We start from the raw sequence: 20101 nt of genomic DNA on the forward strand, positions 1-20101 counted from the left end.
TGAACCCAGGAGGTGGTGGCTGCAGTCAGCCGAGATCACACCACTGGACTGCAACTTGGGCGACAGAGAGAGACTCTGTCTGAAAAATAAAAAGAAATCAATTATTTAAAATTCCATTATAAGAAACTATAAAAATAGAGCAAATTTAACTCGAAATTAGCAGAAGGAAATAAATAATAAAGAGTAGAAACGAATGAAATAGAAAATGAATAAATGATAGAGAAGAAAACAAAAGGTTTTTTTAGAAGATGTTATCACATTAAAAACATTTTTAGCTAGAATGATTAAGGGAGAGAGTGTGTGTGCACAAAAATTACCATAAAATAAAGCCGGGCGCGGTGGCTCAAGCCTGTAATCCCAGCACTTTGGGAGGCCAAGGTGGGTGGATCACGAGATCGAGACCATCCTGGTCAACTAAGTGAAACCCCGTCTCTACTAAAAATACAAAAATTAGCTGGGCATGGTGGCGTGCGCCTGTAGTCCCAGCTACTCGGGAGGCTGAGGCAGGAGAATTGCCTGAACCCAGGAGGCAGAGGTTGCGGTGAGCCGAGATCGCGCCATTGCATTCCAGCCTGGGTAACAAGAGCGAAACTCCGTCTCAAAAAAAAAAAAAAAAAAAAATTACCATAAAATAAATGAAAGATATCAAAAGGATATCAGTTGCTGCCAAGTGTGGTGGTGCATACCTGTAGTACCAGCTACGTGGGAAGCCAAGGTGGAAGGATTGTTTGAGCCCAGAAGTTTGAGACCAGCCTGGGCAAGACAGCAAGACCCAATCTCTACAAAAACCAAAAAAGGAAATCAGTTGCCAATAAATTTGGCAGCTTATATGACATAAACGAATTTCTTGAAAGACATAAATACCAAAACTGACAAAACAAGAAACTGAAAATTTAATGGTTATACTATGCTTTGGATATGGTTTGTTTGTCCCCACCATTGCTTGTGTTGGAGTTTGGTCCATGATGTGGGGAGATGGATGCTAGTGAGAGGTGTTTAAAACATGGTGGATGTCTCATGAATAGCTTGGTGTAGTTCTCCTAGTACTGCATGCTCAGTCTGAGAAACTGGATTGGTTCCCACAGGCATGAATTAGTTCCCACAGAATGGATTGTTATGAAGCCTGGGTGCACCTCAGATCTTGCTCTCTTCATTTATATCTGCTTCTCCTTTGAACTTTCTCTACCATTTTAAAACACAGTCTTCACTAAAAGCCAAATAGATGCCAGTTTTGTGTTTCTTACTCTTCCCATCCTGCAGAACCATGATCTAAATAAATCTCTTTTCTTTTTAAATTACCCAGTCTCAGATATTCTGTTATGGCAGCACGAAACAGACTAAGACACTCTATATCTAGTAAATAATTTGAATTTATAAATATGAACCTTTTGATCTCAATAGAAACAAACAAACAAAAAAGCTTTTGACAAAATTTAACTCTTGTTCATGATAAAAACTCTTAGCAAACTAAGAATAGGGCATCTTCCCTGTAAGATAAGGGGTATCTACAAAAAAAACTCCAGCTAACATAATACTCAATGGTAAAAGACTAAATAGTTTCTAAGATTGGGAGAATAAGATAAGGTTGTCAGCTTTAATCGCTTTTATTCAAGACTGTGCTGGAGGTCCTAGCCTTGTAGACAGTGCAGTGAGCCAAGACAAAAAAGAAAGAAAAGGCATAAGAATTAATAATTGGTAATTAATAAAACATTTACAAAGGATATGACTATATAGGTAGAAAATCTAAGGGAATCTATGAGCTATCTAAAGTAATAAGTATAATTTAGCAAGATAAATAGATACAAGGTGAACATATAAAAACCAACTTTATTTTTATTTTATTTTATTTTTTTGAGATGAAGTCTCACTCTGTCATCCAGGCTGGAGTGCAGTGGCGTGATCTTAGCTCACTCCAACCTTTGCCTTCTGGGTTTAAGCAGTTCTCTGCCTCAGCCTCCCAAGTAGCTGGGATTACAGGTGCCCACCACTATGCCTGGTGAATTTTTGTATTTTTAGTAGAGATGAGGTTTCACCATGTTGGCCAAGCTGGTCTTGAACTCCTGACCTCATGATTCACCCACCTCAGCCTCCCAAAGTGCTGGGATTATGGGCATGAGCCACTGTGGTGGGTGTAATTTTATACTTTTTTTTTTTAAGAGATAGGATCTCATTATGTTGCCCAGGCTGGATTCAAACTCATGGGTTCAAGCAACCCTCCCATCTTATGCTCTTGAGTAGCTGGGATTAGAGGCATGTCCCACCAAACCTGGCTTCAAATAAAAATTTTCAAATGCCATTAGCAATAACATAGAAAATGGCTAGGGGAAGAAAAATACCTGTGGTACTTCCCTCTTCATTCTCTCTCTTCTGCTGCCACGTCAAGGTGTGCTTGCTTCCCCTTTGCCCTTCTGCCATGATTCTGTTTCCTGAGGCCTCCACCACCATGCTTCCTGTACAGCCTGCAGAACTGTGTCAATTAAACTCCTTTTCTTTATGAATTACCCAGTCTCAGTTAGCTCTTTATAGCAATATGACAATGAACTAATACACATGTAGAAAAAACGCTATGAAGAACCTTGAAATAGACCAAACAAAAGATGATGGCTGAGTGCACTGGTTCTCACCTATAATCACAGCAGTTTGGAAGGCCAAGGTAGACAGATGCTTGAGCAGGAGTTCTAGACCAGCCTGGGCAACACGGCACAACACCATCTCTACAAAACATAAATATTAGCCCAGTGTGGGGATATGTGCCTGGGAACCCAGCTACTAGAGAGGCTGAGATGGAAGGATGGATTAAGCCAGGGAGGTTGAGACTGCAGAGAGCCATGACCTATAACTGCATTTTAGCCTGAGCGACAGACTGAGATCTTATCTCAACAAAGAAAAAAATTGAAGGTTGTTATGGAGAAAATTATAAAAATTTACTGAAGTACATAATATGGAGGCAACATGCTCATGAATGGGAACTCAATTTTATAAAGATGTCATTTCTTGTATTAATCTATTCATTCAGTGTAGTTCTGCTATAAATCCTGGCAGCTGTGTGTGTGTGTGTGTGTGTGTGTGTGTGTGTGCGATTTGATAGGTGAATATTAAATTTTAAATGGAAGAGTAAATACCAATAATTTTCAAGACTCATTTGAAAAATAATGAGAGATTTGTTCTACCAAACATCAGAATTTAGTGTGAAGTTTTAGTAATTATAGCAATGTGACATTGGCACAAGTTTATAAGCATAGGGCAATGGAACAGAAGATAGTCATCTGTGGTTGTTTGGTATATGACGGAGGTGTCATTATAAAACAGTGGGATGGAATATTCAATAAATCATGCTGAAAGAATTGGTTAACTGCAGTACAACTGTAAATCCTTACTTCAACTGTACACACGTCAAATTCCAGGATTAAAGCTGGATTTAAGAATCAAAACCTGGGTTTTCCAAGATGGCGCGGTAGGAACAACTCGGGATTGCAGCTCTCCGTGAACGCAGGCACAGAGGGTGAGTCCTAGCCGCATTTCCAGACGGATCTTTGTTGCCCACAGAATGGGGAAATTACCAGGTGTTGGAGAGACACGGGAAGCCAGCGCAGTAGCACCCCGCACAAAACACGCTGATCTGAGTGCCCTGTTAAACCGGCAATCTGAGATTTGGGAGGGCAGATTAGCATATCCATCTGATTAAATGGGACTTGGACAGTGAGCCAGACAAGGAGATTCCCGGGAAGCGACATTTGAGCCGGTGCAGTGGGCCACTGCATGGGAAATCACACAGATCCCGGTGCCCTACCAGCAGGCGACTACAACACCTGGGAGAGAGTCAACCGTTCAAATTAAAAAAAAAAAAAAATAAGAGGGAGAAAGGGCTCTGAGGCAGGAAGCCAAGTGATCAGGATCTGCAGGTCCCACCCCCACAGGGACAAACAAAATGGCGATTGGAAACGCTCGCGGTTGAGAGTTTCACCGTGGGCACAGCTGAATCCAGGACGTGCAGCTCCGTGGGGGAGGGGCGTCTGCCACTACCGAGTCATTCCACCCCTACTGAGGTACACGTCCATTGCTGACGCAGCCTGCTGTTGCCAAGGCAACCTGCCACAACAGAGAGACTCCCAACAGGGCGGAGCCCACAACAGCAGGGCAGAGCCCATGGGCAACAGGGCGGAGCCCAGGACGGCAGGGTGGAGTCCGCAGCAGAAGGGTGAAGCCCACAGCAGCAGGGCGGAGCCCACAGCAGCAGGGACTGGAGTGGACCTCAGCAGTCGTACAGCAGAGGGGCTAGACTGTTAGAAGGAAAACTAAGTAACAGAAATACCTCAGCATCAACAATCTGGGCGTACACTCAGAGACCCAATCGAAAAGCCAGCAACTACTCAGACGACAGGTGGATAAATCCACAAAGATGGGAAGAAACCAGCGCAAAAAGGAGAAAAACACCCGAAACAAAAACACCTCGCCTGCTACAAAGGACCAAAACTCCTCACCAGCAAGGGAACAAAGCTGGACGGAGAATGAGTGTGACAAAATGATGGAATCAGACTTCAGAAGGTGGATAATGAGAAACTTCTGTGAGCTAAAAGAACATGTTCTAAATCAATGCAAAGAAACTAAGAACCTCGAAAAAAGATTTGAAAAAAGATTTTAGGAAATGATAACAAGAATGGACAACCTAGAGAGGAATATGGATGAATTGAAGGAGCTGAAAAACACAACACGAGAACTTCGCAAAGCATGCACAAGTTTCAACAGCCGAATTGACTAAGCAGAAGAAAGAATATCAGAAGTCGAAGATCAACTCAATGAAATTAAACGAGAAACCAAGATTAGAGAAAAAAGTGCAAAAAGGAATGAGCAAAGTCTCCAAGAAATGTGAAACTATGTGAAGAGACCTAACCTATCAAACCTGTGTTTGATAGGTGTACCAGAATGTGACGAAGAGAATGAATCCAAGCTGGAAAATACTCTTCAGGATATTATCCAGGAAAATTTCCCCAACCTAGCAAGGCAGGCCAATATTAAAATACAGAAAATACAGAGAACACCACAAAGATATTCTGCAAGAAGAGCAACCCCAAGGCACATAATCATCAGATTCAACAGGGTTGAAATGAAGGAGAAAATACTAAGGGCAGTCAGAGAGAAAGGTCGGGTCACCCACAAAGGGAAGCCCATCAGACTCACAGCAGATCTCTCAGCAGAAACTCTACAAGCCAGAAGAGAGTGGGGGCCAATATTCAACATCCTTAAAGAAAAGAACTTTCAACCCGGAATTTCATATCCAGCCAAACTGAGCTTCATAAGTGAAGGAAAGATAAAATTCTTTGCGAACAAGCAAGTACTCAGAGATTTTGTAACCACCAGGCCTGCATTACAAGAGCTGCTGAAAGAGGCACTATACATAGAAAGGAACAACCAGTACCAGTCATTCTAAAAACATACCAAATGCTAAAGAGCATCAACAAAAAGAAGAATCTGCATCAACTAATGGGCAAAATAGCCAGCTAGCATCAAAATGGCAGTATCAAATTCACACATAACAATATTAACCCTAAATGTAAATGGACTAAATGCACCAATCAAAAGACACAGACTGGCAAAATGGATAAAAATCCAAAACCCATCGGTGTGCTGTATCCAGGAAACCCATCTCACATGCAAGGACACACAAAGGCTCAAAATAAAGGGATGGAGGAAGATTTACCAAGCAAATGGAGAGCAAAAAAAGAGCAGGAGTTGCAATTCTCATCTCTGATAATATAGACTTTAAAGCAACAAAGATCAAAGGAGACAAAGAAGTTCATTACATCATGGTAAAAGGATCGATAAAACAAGAAGAGCTAACGATCCTAAACATATATGGACCCAATACAGGAGCACCCAGATATATAAGGCAAGTTCTTAACAACTTACAAAGAGACCTAGACTCCCACACAATAATAGTGGGAGACTTTAACACTCTACTGTCAATATTAGACAGATCAACCAGACAGAAAATTAACAAGGATATCCAGGGCTTGAACTCAGACCTGGAAAAAGTAAACCTGATAGACATTTACAGAACTCTCCACCCCAAAACCACAGAATATACATTCTTCTCAGCACCACATCACACCTACTCTAAAACTGACCACATAGTAGAAAGTAAAGCACTCCTCAGCAAATGCAAAACAACTGAAATAATAACAAACAGTCTCTCAGACCATAGTGCAATCAAGTTAGAATTCAGAATTCAGAAACTAACTCAGAACCGCACAGCTTCATGGAAACTGAACAACTGGCTCTTGAATGTTGATTGGATAAACAATGAAATGAAGGCAGAAATAAAGAAGTTCTTCGAAACCAACGAGAACGAAGACACAACATACCAGAATCTCTGGGACACATTTAAAGCAGTTTCTAGAGGAAAATATATAGCAATAAGTGCCCACAAGAGAAGAGTGGATAGATCCAAAATTGACACCCTATCATCAAAATTGAAAGAGCTAGAGGAGCAAGATCAAAAAAACTCAAAACCTAGCAGAAGACAAGAAATAACTAAGATCAGAGCAGAACTGAAAGAGATAGAGACATGAAAAACCCTTCAAAAAATCAATAAATACAAGAGCTGTTTTTTTTGAAAAGATCAACAAAATAGACAGACCACTAGCCAGACTGATAAAAAAGAAGAGAGAACAACCAAATAGGTGCAATAAAAAACAATAAAGGGGAAATCACCACAGATTCCACAGAAATTCAAACCATCATCAGAGAATACTACAAACAACTCTATGCACATAAACTAGTAAACCTGGAAGAAATGGATAAATTCCTGGACATCTGTGTCCTCCCAAGTCTAAACCAGGAGGAAGCCGAAACTATGAATAGACCAATAACAAGGTCTGAAGTCGAGGCAGCAATTAAGAGCCTACCACACAAAAAAAGCCCAGGTCCAGATGGTTTCACAGCTGAATTCTACCAGACACACAAAGAGGAGCTGGTACCATTCCTTCTGAAACTACTCCAAATAATCCAAAAAGAGGGAATCCTTCCCAAATCATTTTATGAGACCAACATCATCCTGATACCAAAACCCAGCAGAGACTCAACAAGAAAAGAAAACTTCAGGCCAATATCCATGATGAACATAGATGCAAAAATCTTCAATAAAATACTGGAAAACCGATTGCAACAGCACATCAAAAAACTTATCCATCATGATCAAGTAGGATTTATCCTGGGCATGCAAGCCTGCTTCAACATACACAAGTCTATAAATGTAATTCACCACATAAACAGAACCAAAAACAAAAACCACATGATTATCTCAATTGACACAGAGAAGGCATTTGACAAAATTCAACAGCCCTTTATGCTAAAAACCCTCAATAAACTCGATATGGATGGAATGTATCTCAAAGTAATAAAAGCTATTTATGACAAACGAACAGCCAATATCATACTGAATGGACAAAAACTGGAAGCATTCCCTTTGAAATCTGGCACTAGACAAGGTGCCCTCTCTCACCACTCCTATTCAATATAGTACTGGAAGTTCTAGCCAGAGCAATCAGGCAAGAAAAAGAAATAAAGGGTATTCAAATAGGAAAGGAGGAAGCCAAATTGTCTCTATTTGCAGATGACATGATAGTATATCTAGAAGACCCCATCGTCTCAGCCCAAAAACTCCTGAAAATGATGAGCAACTTCAGCAAAATCTCAGGATATAAAATCAATGTGCAAAAATCACAAGCATTCGTCTACACCAATAACAGACTTAAAGAAAGCCAAATCAAGAATGAACTACCATTCACAATTGCTACAAAAACAATAAAATACCTAGGAATACAACTTACAAAGAATGTAAGGAACCTCTTCAAGAAAAACTACAAACCACTGCTCAACGAAATAACAGAGGACACAAACAGATGGAGAAACATTCTATGTTCATGGTTAGGAAGAATCAATATCGTGAAAATGGCTATACTGCCCAAAGTAATTTATAGAATCAATGCTATCCCCATAAAGCTACCATTGACTTTCTTCACAGAACTGGAAAAATCCACCATGAACTTCATATGGAACCAAAAGAGAGCCCACATAGCCAAGTCAATTCTAAGCAAAAAGAACACAGCAGGAGGCATCACAGTACTGGACTTCAAATTATACTACAAGTCTACAGTAATCAAAACAGCATGGTACTGGTACCAAAACAGAGATATAGACCAATGGAACAGAACAGAGGCATCGGAGGCAACACAACGTATCTACAACCATACAATCTTTGATAAACCTGACAAAAACAAGCAATGGGGAAAGGATTCCCTGTTTAATAAATGGTGTTGGGAAAACTGGCTAGCCATGTGCAGAAAGCAGAAACTGGACCCCTTCCTGACACCTTACACTAAAATTAACTCCAGATGGACTAAAGACTTAAACATAAGACCTGGCACCATAAAAACCCTAGAAGGAAATCTAGGCAAAACCATTTAGGACATAGGAGTAGGCAAGGACTTCATGACCAAAACACCAAAAGCATTGGCAACAAAAGCCAAAATAGACAAATGGGACCTAATCAAACTCCACAGCTTCTGCACGGCAAAAGAAACAGTCACTAGAGTGAATCGGCAACCAACAGTATGGGAAAAAAATTTTGCAGTTTACCCAGCTGGCAAAGGGCTGATACCCAGAATTTACAAAGAACTCAAACAGATTTACAGGAATAAAACAAAGAAGCCCATTCAAAAATGGGCAAAGGATATGAACAGACACTTTACAAAAGAACACATACATGAGACCAACAAACATATGAAAAAATGCTCATCATCACTGGTCATTAGAGAGATGCAAATCAAAACCACACTGAGATACCATCTCACTCCAGTTAGAATGGCGATCATTAAAAAATCTGGAGACAACAGATGCTGGAGAGGATGTGGAGAAATAGGAACACTTTTACACTGTTGGTGGGAGTGTGAATTAATTCAACCATTGTGGAAGACAGTGTGGCGATTCCTCAAGGCCTTAGAAATAGAAATTCCATTTGACCCAGCAATCCCATTACTGGGTATATATCCAAAGGACTATAAATCGTTCTACTATAAGGACACATGCACACGAATGTTCATTGCAGCACTGTTTACAATAGCAAAGACCTGGAACCAACCCAGATGCCCATCGATGATAGACTGGACTGGGAAAATGTGGCACATATACACCAGGGAATACTATGCAGCAATCAAAAACGATGAGTTCGCGTCCTTTGTAGGGACATGGTCGAATCTGGAGAACATCATCCTCAGCAAACTGACACAAGAACAGAAAATGAAATACCACATATTCTCACTCATAGGTGGGTGAGGAAAAATGAGAACACATGGACACAGGGAAGGGAGTACTACACATCGGGGTCTATTGGGGGGAATGGGGAGGGACAGCGGCAGGGGGAGCTGGGGAGGGATAGCCTGGGGAGAAATGCCAAATGTGGGTGAAGGGCAGGAAGGCAGCAAAACACACTGCCATGTGTGTACCTATGCAACTATTTTGCACATTCTGCACATGTACCCCAAAACATAAAATGCAATAAAAAAAGGAATCAAAACTTATTTTTCTTTTTTGAAAAAGAAAAATCGAATATCTGTTTGATCTTAGGAGGAATTTTATTTATTTTTTTTGGAGACAGTCTCACTCTGTCGCCGAGGCTGGAGTATAGTGGCACCCTCTTGGCTCACTGCAGCCTCCACCTCCTGGTTCAAGTGATTCTCTTGCCTCAGCCTCCTGAGTAGCTGGGACTACAGGTGCCTGCCACCATGCTCAGCCAATTTTTGTATTTTTAGTAGAGACAGGGTTTCGCCATGTTGGTCAGGCTGGTCTCAAACTCCCGACCTCAGCCTCCTAAAGTGCTGGAATTGCAGGTGTCATGCCCAGCCTGGATTTCTTCTATTAGACACAAAGAGCAATCACCCTAAATAAAGTACAGTAGTCCTTTCTTATCTGTGGGCAATCTGTTCCAAGACCTCTGGTGGATGCCTGAAACCAAGAATAGTACTGATTCTATATATACTATGTTAGTTTTTTTTTTTTAATCTGATAACCAAGACAGCTACTAAGTGATTAATGGGTAGGTAGCATATACAGCATGGATCACTGGACAAAGGGATGGTTCACTTCTTGGGCAGGACAGGGCAGACAGATGTGACAATTTAATCACGCTACTCAGAATGGCATGCAATTTATAACTTATGAGTTATTTATTTCTGAAATTTTCTATATAATATTTTCAGCCTACAGGTAACTGAAACAGATTTAAAAAAAAAAACGAATCACAGATGAGGAGTGACAATTGTAATTACTATTTGTGTGTTATCTAAGAAAGCCTTCTTAAATGTATTTGGTAATATTTGGCCAAGTGGTCTTTAAAAAAATTTTTTTTAGAGACAAGTTCTTACTCTGTCACTCAGGCTGGAGTGCAGTGGCATAATCATCGCCTGCTGCACGCCAGCCTCCTGAGTAGCTAGGGACTACAGGTGCAAGCAACTGCATCCTGCTAATTTTTACATTTTTTGTAGAGACTGAGCATGGTGGCTCATGCCTATAATCCCATGCTTTGAGAGGCCAAGGCGGGCAGATCACTTTTTGAGCTCAGGAGTTTGAAACCAACCTGGCCAACATGGTGAAACCCCGTCTCCACAAAAAATACAAAAATTATCTGGGTTTGGCGGTGCATGCCTGTAATCCCAGCTACTCAGGAGGCTAAAGCCCAAGAATCGCTTGAACTCAAGAGGCAGAGGTTGCAGCGAGCCAAGATCATGCCACTGTACTCTGGGTGACAGAGTGAGACCCTATCTCAATAAATAAATAAATAAATAAAAATATTTTGTAGAGAACAGATCTTGTTATATTGCTCAGGCTGGTCTAGAACTCCTGGCCTCAAGCAATCCTCCTGCCTTGGCTTCCCAAAATGCTGAGATTACAGACATGAGCCACTGTGCTCAGCCTACCAACTGTCTTTTTAAAAAGATACTTAAAATTCAGTGGCTAATATGATAGGAGTGTATTTCTCTTTTATGCAATAGTTCAGGGTAGATGGATGGACTTTGCTCTATGAAGCCATCCTGCACACCCAGGCTAGTTGAGTAACTTTGTTATTCTTAACATATAGCTTGTGAGATTGCTCTCAATTATAACATTTAACATGCCAGTATGAAGGAAGGTGAAGGGACAGTGATGGAACACATGTTCAATATTTAAGGCCCATGCCTGGAAGTAGCACAGTTTAATTCCAGGCACTCTCCATTGCTTGCAACTTTGAAGCAGAACACTGTGTCTAACTCCAAATATTATTGTGGCAAAAGGGGAGAAAGGAGTACAGTGGACAACTAGTAGTGTCTGCAATAACTATATTAAAATTAAAAATTTCTTTATAATAAAAGACACCATGAAAAAATTGAATACTCAAACCAAAAACTGGGAGAAATTATTTTGAAGGTATATTGATGTGAAGAATATATACACAGTTCTACAATCAAACAACCAAATAGAAAAAGGGATTAGTCATTTCAAAGAAAGAGAATCTTGAATGGTTAATGATACTTATACTTGGCAGTAATCAAGGAAATGCAAATTAAGAAAACAAGAGCTACTACTACATATCCATCAGATTGGTAAAAATTAATATATTTGATAGCCTGAATTATTAGAGAATGTGGGAAAACTGAAACTTCTTTGGTGTTAATGGGAACATAAGTTGGAACAACCTCTGGAATTTTCAAAGAAATGTGCAGATGTATAAAATGTCATCAACTGCTAGCACCAGCATTTAAGGCAGGAAATGGCAGGCTAACTCCACTGTTTTCTGCAAATGTTTTTGTGCAATTGGTTTATAATCAGGACTGCCCTTCTCTACAAAGCTGCTAACCCCTGAACCTTGAAGGGAAAAGATAAGCACCAGCTGTCAGTCTTTTGGTTGTACAGTAAGAAGGCTTGGACAGTGAGAACCCTTTTTCTGGGTTTATTTCATTGATGCTTTGTCCCTGAAATCAGGAAGTAACTTGCCAGTAAGGAATTGCCTTTTTTTTTTTGGTGAGTCTGAGTCTCACTTTGTTGCCCAGGCTGGAGTGCAGTGGCGCAATCTTGGCTTACTGCAATCTCTGCTGCCTGGGTTCAAGCGATTCTCATGTCTCAAACTCCTGAGTAGCTAGGATTACAGGTGCACCCCCGACTAGCTGGGTGTGGTGGAGCTAGGATTACAGGTGCACCACCACCCCCGACTAATTTTTGTATTTTTAGTAGAGATGGGGTTTCACCATGTTGGTCAGGCTGGTCTCGAACTCCTGACCTGGTGATTTGCCCACCTCAGCCTCCCAAAGTGCTAGGATAACAGGCATGAGCCACCATGCCTGGCAAGATTGCCTTTTAAAGTTATTTTGATATTGCCCACTGCCTTTGGCCCTGAAAACACATCATCTCTAAAGTTAGCTTCTAGATTGGGATAATAAGGCTCATTACACATGCTACTCTATGGAAAGGATTGTCAATACTGTGGAAGAGAACTGTTACAGAACATTGTGAAAATCTGAAAGGGCTGGGCACGGTTGCTCACACCTGTAATCCCAGGACTTTGGGAGGCCAAGGCGGGCGAATCACCTGAGATCAGGAGTTCAAGACCAGCCTGGCCAACGTGGAGAAACCCCGTCTCTATGAAAAATACAAAATTAGCTGGGTGTGGTGGAGCATGCCTTTAATCCCAGCTACACAGGAGGCTGAGGCAGGAAATGGCTTGAACCCGGGAGGCAGAGGCTGTGGTGAGCCGAGATCATGCCATTGCACTCCAGCCTGGGCAACAAGAGTGAAAACTCTGTCTCAAAAAAAAAAAGAAAGAAAGAAAGTCTGAAAGGTTTACATCATTGAAGATACTATCATTGTTATAGAAAAAGCTGTAAAAGCCATCAAATCCAAAACATTAAATTCCTGCTGGAGAAAACTGTGTCCAGATGTTGTGCATGACTTCACAGGATTTATGACAGAACCAATCAAGGAAATAATGAAAGAGATTGTGGATATGGCCAAAAAAGGTAGAGTGGGGGTGGGGTGCAGGGTTTCAAGATATGGATCTTGGAGGAATTCAAGAGCTAATACACACCACACCAGAGGAATTAACAGAAGATGACTTGAGGCAGATGAGTGCTTCTGAACCAGTGCCATATAAGGAAGAAGACACAGAAAAAGGTTCCAATTACTCAAGACTGCTTTTGACTTATTTAACAATGTGGACTCTTCTATGATTTGGGCACCAAAAGGAAAGCAAATGGTGGAAGGAGGATTGGTACCATATAGAAACATTTTTAGAGAAATGAGAAAGCAAACAAGGCAGACAGAAATGGATGTATTTCTGTAAAGTTACACCAAGTGTGCGTGCCCCTCCTGCTTCCCCTTCCAATTCCTCCACCTCTTCTGCCTCTGCCACTCCAACACAGCAATATCTACCCCTCCTCTTCCTCTTCCTAAGCCTACTCAATGTGATAACCATGGGTTGCACTATGACGTTATGATGGCTAGAACATTCACTAGGCAATATAAAATTTTCAGTTCCATTATCATCTTATGGGCCCACTATCATATATGTGGTCCATCATTGACTGAAACATCATTATATAGAAGCTAATGTGTGTGTGTGTGTGTGTGTGTGTGTGTGTGTGCATTAAAAAAAAGCTTTTTGTACTGGGCATGGTGGCTACTTCCGGTAATTTTAGCATTTTGGGAGGCTGAGGTAGGTGGATCTCCTGAGCTCCAGAGTTTGAGACCAGCCTGGGTAACATGGTGAGACCTTGTCACTACCAAAATTAAGCTTTTTTTTTTTTTTTAAGAGAGAGTCTCACTTTGTTGCCCAGGCTGGAGTATAGTGGGGCACTCTCGAATCACTGTAACCTCTTCCTCCCAGGTTAAAGCAATTCTCCTGCCTCAGCCTCCTGAGTAGCTGGATACAAGCTTATGCCTCATGCTTGGCTAATGTTTTGTATTTTTAGTAGAGACCATGTTTCCTAGGCTGATCTTGAACTCCTGACCTTGTAATCTACCTGCCTCAGCCTCCCCAAAGTGCTGGGATTACAAGCATGAGCCACTGCACCCAGCCAAAAAAGCTTCTTGGTACCATAACAACACCTAAACTTTCAGCACATACCTGCTAAAAATACATTCTCCAATATAACTATATTACCACTATCACAACTTCTAATACACAGTTAATATTCAAATTTCTCCAGTTGTTTCTTTCTTTCGTTTTTCTTTGAGATGGAGTCTCATTCTATTGCCCAGGCTGGAGCACGGTGGTGCAATCTTGGTTCATGGCAACCTCTGCCTCCCAGGTTCAAGCAATTCTCCTGCCTCAGCCTCCCAAGTAGCTGGGTTTACAGGTGCCTGCCACCACAGCTGGACAATTTTTGTATTTTTGGTAGAGATGGAGTTTTATCATGTTGGCCAGACTGGTCTCAAACTCCTGACCTCGAGTGATCTTCCTGCCTCTGCCTCACAAAGTGCTAGGATTACAGGTGTGAGCCACTATACCAGGCCCAGTTGTTTCAACAAGTATCTTTTTTAGCTCTTTTAAAAAAGATTGAAGGATTGTTTGACCCTAGGAGTTCAAGACCAGCCTGGGCAACATGGTGAGACCTCATCTCTAAGATAAAATTTAAAAATAAATAAATAAGATATAATAAAAGTTTCTACATTGTTACATCTCTTTAAGAATTTTTGATCTAGAATTATCTCTCATCTTTTATTTTCTGTTTATTAACCCTTTTTTGAAGTGTTTAGGCTGCTTTTCTTATAGTATGTCCTATATTCTGTGTTGGTTTCATGATTTTTTTTTTTTTTTGAGACTGAGTTTCGCTGTTGTTACCCAGACTGGAGTGCAATGGCACGATCTCGGCTCACCACAACCTCCGCCTTCTGGGTTCAAGCAATTCTCCTGCCTCAGCCTCCCAAGCAGCTGGGACTACAGGTGTGCACCACCATGCCCAGCTAATTTTTGTATTTTTAGTAGAGACGGGGTTTCATCTTGTTGACCAGGATGGTCTTGATCTCTTGACCTCGTGATCCACCCGCCTCGGCCTCCCAGAGTGCTGGGATTATAGGCGTGAGTCACCGCGTCTGGCCTCATGATGTTATTTAACTTGCTCTATCCCTTCTCTTCTGTAAATTCAATGTGAGTCTAGGATTTGATTAAACACAGGTTAAATATATAAAGTCATTTTGTCCCATTATTAGTGATGCTACGTTTGGTCATTTAGTTAAGGCAGTGACTGCAAATTCTCAGAAAGGTACATTTTCCCTTTGTACTTACAGGTAAGCCATGGAGCAATACTTTGGCATTGCACAAGTATTCCTTCACTCAATGATTAAATATTCATTTATTTATTTTTTATGGAGAATGGGGTATTGCTATGCTGCCCATGCTGGCCTTGAATGCTGGTCTAGAGTGATCCTGCCTTGACCTTCCTAGCTGAGACTGTATGTGCCTACTGCTGCACCTGGCTCCTAAACATACATTTGACTTAAAAAAAATTTTTTTTTTTTAAATTTTTTAGATGGAATCTTGTTTTGTCGCCCAGGTGGAGTGCAATGGCTCGATCTCGGCTCACTGCAACCTCCGCCTCCTGGGCTCAATGTATTCTCCTGCCTCGGCCTCCCAAGTAGCTGGGATTACAGGCAACTGCCAACATGCCTGGGTACTTTTTTTTTTTTTTTTTTTTGCATTTTTTAGTAGAGACAGGGTTTTGCCATGCTGGTCAGGCTGTTCTTGAACTCCTGACCTCAGGTGATCCACCCGCCTCAGCCTCCCAGAGTGAGATTACAGGCTTGAGCCACCACACCCTTTCGCATTTAACTGTCTTATTTGGCTTGTCCTGGTGTGGAGGTGATTCATATTCATAGGCTCAAGATCAGAGGACACCTCCATCTAGATTAGTGCTTCTCAGCTGGGGAAATTTTGCCCCTCAGTGATAATGTGTCTCAACTGGGGTGGTTTTGCTCCTCAGTGAACATTGGGCAATGTCTGGAGATATTTTTGGTTGTCACAATTTGGGGACAGGTGTGCTACTGGCATCTAGTGAGTAGAGGCCAGGGATGCTGCTACACATCCTACAATACACAGGGCAGCTCCCCGTAGCAAAGAATTTTCCCGCCCAGAATGTCTGGAGTTCCACTAGCGAGAAACTTTAATCTAGATGGTGGATTAAGCTTCTTTCTCACACACAGTTTATTGGCCTTTATGGAGATGCTAGTAAAATTTAGAGATTATCTTCAGAAGTAGAAACCAAGCAGATGTTAGAATCCATCAAAATTTCCCCATGATTCAAACCCGGCAGAGTTTTACTACCCACCTGTTCTGTCTTTCCATTTCCTTTATAGGTGTCCTCTCAATGTAAGGATTTAAATTGCTTTTCTCTACTCTCAATAAACAAATACATCACAAAAGGATCAAAAAACAGAATTAACACATCTAAGCATTTTGGTCTGCTTTTGTGTTTCCTAGAAGATTTTGGAATGTCATCTTAATAGCCCTAGAGCCAGAGAAGAGAAAATGGGGAAAGAGAAATAGCAAGTTAAGAAATTACTGTTACAAAAATGGCCCAGAAAGAGTGACCAGAGTTCAGGAAGGGGCAGGAGAGTGCAGAGGGCATTTCCACTCTCACACCTGTAAGCTATTAATGACCTTTGAAGTGACTGTTGATGGAAGCACTTGTACATTTGAGCTGCTTCATATGTATACTTAGTGTATTCAGAGAACTGCCTAGCTTCTGGAGCCCTGAAATATCTTCAGGCTTAATCAGAGATCAAACAGCAAAACCTATCACTTGGGAATATCATGTAGCCATGTGACATGTGGAAGGAACAAGAGTATGAGAATCAATGCCTAAATAACTACACTGTATATTTTTAACTCTGAGAGACTTAGCATTGCTTTCATAACTTTTAAAATAGCAATCTCAGAAAATAATGTCCTAGAGTTTCAAGAAAATATAGTAAGAGGTAAAAGTTTATACATTTATTTTGGATTCAAATGCCTGTGCTTAGAAGATTAGAACCTAATAACCTTATTTTCATTCAAATTGTCACTAGATAGCTTGTACAGCATTTGCTCGTTTTATGTTTTGAATTCCCAGGGCAAAGACATTGCCTTTCCGTTTGAGAACTGAGTCAACAATTTTGTTTGCATTTAACAAAGATGGAATCACTTCAAGTCTAATTTTCTCTGTATACTAGGGAGTTAGCACATGAATGCATTCATCAACTACAGTTTCGTATTTAGAGGAAGCAGATACTCAGGTCTGTGACTTCAATTTTTATTTTTCTCTATTAATATTTTTAAAAGCGATTTTTCATGCTTTTTCACTAACATATCTTTCTAATTTGAAACAACTGTTGACATGACATGGTATGAAGAGACCATTTTTTTTTTTTCTTGAGACGGAGTTTCGCTCTTGTTACCCAGGCCGGAGTGCAATGGCGCGATCTCGGCTCACTGCAACCTCCGCCTCCTGGGTTCAAGCAATTCTCCTGCCTCAGCCTCCCGAGTAGTTGAGACTACAGGCGTGCGCCACCATGCCCAGCTAATTTTTGTATTTTTAGTAGAGACGGGGTTTCACCATGTTGACCAGGATGGTCTCAATCTCTTGACCTCGTGATCCACCCGCCTCGGCCTCCCAAAGTGCTGAGATTACAGGCGTGAGCCACTGCGCCCAGACCATTTCATTCAGGAGAAAATTATAGAACATGATTTATTTCCAAATTATAATTTTTACTTATTAGTAGGCAAGTGTTTCAGGTGAATCTTTTAATTATAAATTAGCAATTATAACTCAATAATTTAATTATATTGACCATCATTTACATTATTTCCTATATTGGCTCAATTTCTATAAAATATGAAAAATTGAAAAAAGAGATGTGGCATAGTACTTATCATTTAAAAATATTATTCCCTATAAATGGGATGAGAGAAGAAAGAAAGAAGAATCAGAAGACAGAATAATTATTTAATTATTCTAATATCTAGGGTTCTTTGTATTGTACTGTCAGCAACTTTTCTTTTTCTTTTTTTTTGAGATCAAACCTCCCTCTGTCGCCCAGGCTGGAGTGCAATGGCTCAATCTCAGCTCACTGCAACCTCTGCCTCCCGTGTTCAAGTAATTCTCCTGCCTCAGCCTCCCAAGTAACTGGGATTACAGGCATGTACCACCACACCTGGCTAATTTTTGTAGTTTTAGTAGAGTTGGGGTTTAACCATGTTGGCCAGGATGGTCTCAATCTCTTGACTTTGTGATCCACCCACCTCGACCTCCCAAAGTGCTGAAATTACAGGCGTGAGCCACTGCACCCGGCCAGCAACTTTTCTTTATCTTTGAAATTCTCATTCTTTATGAAAGAGACTCATTTAGAGCAACACTAAAAGCTAATAAAGTAAAAGAAATGTATAGGAATGGCTGGGTGCGGTGGCTCAAACCTTAATCCAAGCACTTTCTTTTCTGTGAGACTGAGGCAGGAGAATCAATTAAACCTGGGAGGTGAAGGTTGCAGTGAGCCAAGATTGTGCCACTGCACTCCAGCCTGGTAACAGAGCAAGACTCCATCTCAAAAAAAAAAAAAAAAAAAAAAAAGTATAGGTCATCTCACTCATAAATCCTAAGTAAAATCTAAACAAATTGAATTCAGTGATTAATAAGAATGATAAATACAACATTATCAAATTGGATTCATCCCAGGAATGTAAGGTAAAGTGTAGCATTCAAAAATCAATTCTATTATCATTATTAATAATATATGCCATTTACTAGATTAAAAGAATAAAGGATTGAAAAACCATATGATCATCTTAATAAGCACAGAAAAAAGAGCCTAATCTAAATAAGCTAGTAATATGAAGAAATTTCCATAACCTAATAAAATCTCTTTAAAAACCACAGAAATATGTTTAATGGTGAAATATCTGGTAACATTTCTTTTGTATGTGGAACACAAGGATGCCCCAAATTATTTCTATTCAAAATTTTAACTCAGAGTAAAGTGAGAAAAAAAAAAAAAGAAAAGAAGTTATAGTGTTTGCAAAGAATTAAGGTGCAATTAAAAATTAACTTCAGGTCAGGCACTGTGGCTCACGCCTGTAATCCCAGACTTTGGGAGGCTGAAGTGGGTGGATTACCTGGGTTAGGGAGTTCGAGACCAGCCTGCCCAACATGGAGAAACCTGGTCTCTACTAAAAAAACAAACAAACAAACAAACAAACAAACAAATAAATAAATAAATGGGCGTGGTGGCGCATGCCTGTAATCCCAGCTATTCAGGAGACTAAGGCCAGAGAATTGCTTGAACCTGGGAGGCGGAAGTTTTGGTGAGCCAAGATTGAGCCATTGCACTCCATCCTGGGCAACAATAGCAGCATTTCGTCTCTACAAAAAAAAAAAAAAAGAAAGAAAGAAAGAAAGAAAGAAAGAAAGAAAGAAAGAAAGAAAGAAAGAAAGAAAGAAAGAAAGAAAGAAAGAAAGAAAAAAGGAAAATAGGCCAGCAAGATAGAACAGAGAATCCAGAACTACACATATATGGACACTAAGGGCAGTGCAAATCAGTGGATGTAAAAGATACTTATTCGGTGGCTGGGTGGGGTGGCTCATGCCTGTAATCCCAGCACTTTGGGAGGCCGAGGCAGGCAGATCACCTGAGGTCAGGAGTTTGAGTCCAGCCTGGCTAATATGGTAAAACCCCATCTCTACTAAAAATGCAAAAATGAGCCAGGCATGATGGTGCACAGCTGTAATCTCAGCTACTCAGGAGAAATCACTTGAACCCAGGAGGCAGAGGCTGCAGTGAGCCTAGATGGTGCCACTGCACTCCAGCCTGGGTGACAGAGCAAGACTTTGTCTTGAAAAAAAAAAAAAAAACAGAAAAAAGTTATTCAAAAAATGATCTAAGTGTAATTGAGTATCCAACTGAAAGGAAAACAAAGCCAGGTCTCTACCTCAAGCTATATTCAAAAATCAATTCCCAACTGACTAAAGATTTAAATGTGAAAGACAAAGCCATGAAACGGTTAAAAGACAACATTTTTATGACTTCTGGATATGAAAGGATTCCG

At 40.6% G+C, this 20101-nt stretch overlaps 1 long non-coding RNA gene across 2 annotated transcripts; it reads right to left on the reverse strand.

Moving 5' to 3' along the window:
• Positions 1–1831: 1831 nt before the first annotated feature.
• Positions 1832–4015, reverse strand: LOC144578931 (uncharacterized). Of its 2 annotated transcripts, XR_013525504.1 has the most exons (4): positions 3433–4015; positions 2625–2714; positions 2337–2459; positions 1832–1993 (listed from the first exon to the last, which is right to left on the reverse strand). It is a non-coding gene; the product is annotated as an uncharacterized LOC144578931 (long non-coding RNA). The 2 variants fall into 2 exon arrangements; XR_013525501.1 differs by having other exon boundaries at positions 2625–4015.
• Between the last annotated feature and the right edge of the window lie 16086 nt (positions 4016–20101).

The sequence above is a fragment of the Callithrix jacchus genome, chromosome 1 (genome assembly GCF_049354715.1).
Source record: "Callithrix jacchus isolate 240 chromosome 1, calJac240_pri, whole genome shotgun sequence".
In the NCBI taxonomy this organism is placed as follows: domain Eukaryota; kingdom Metazoa; phylum Chordata; class Mammalia; order Primates; family Cebidae; genus Callithrix; species Callithrix jacchus.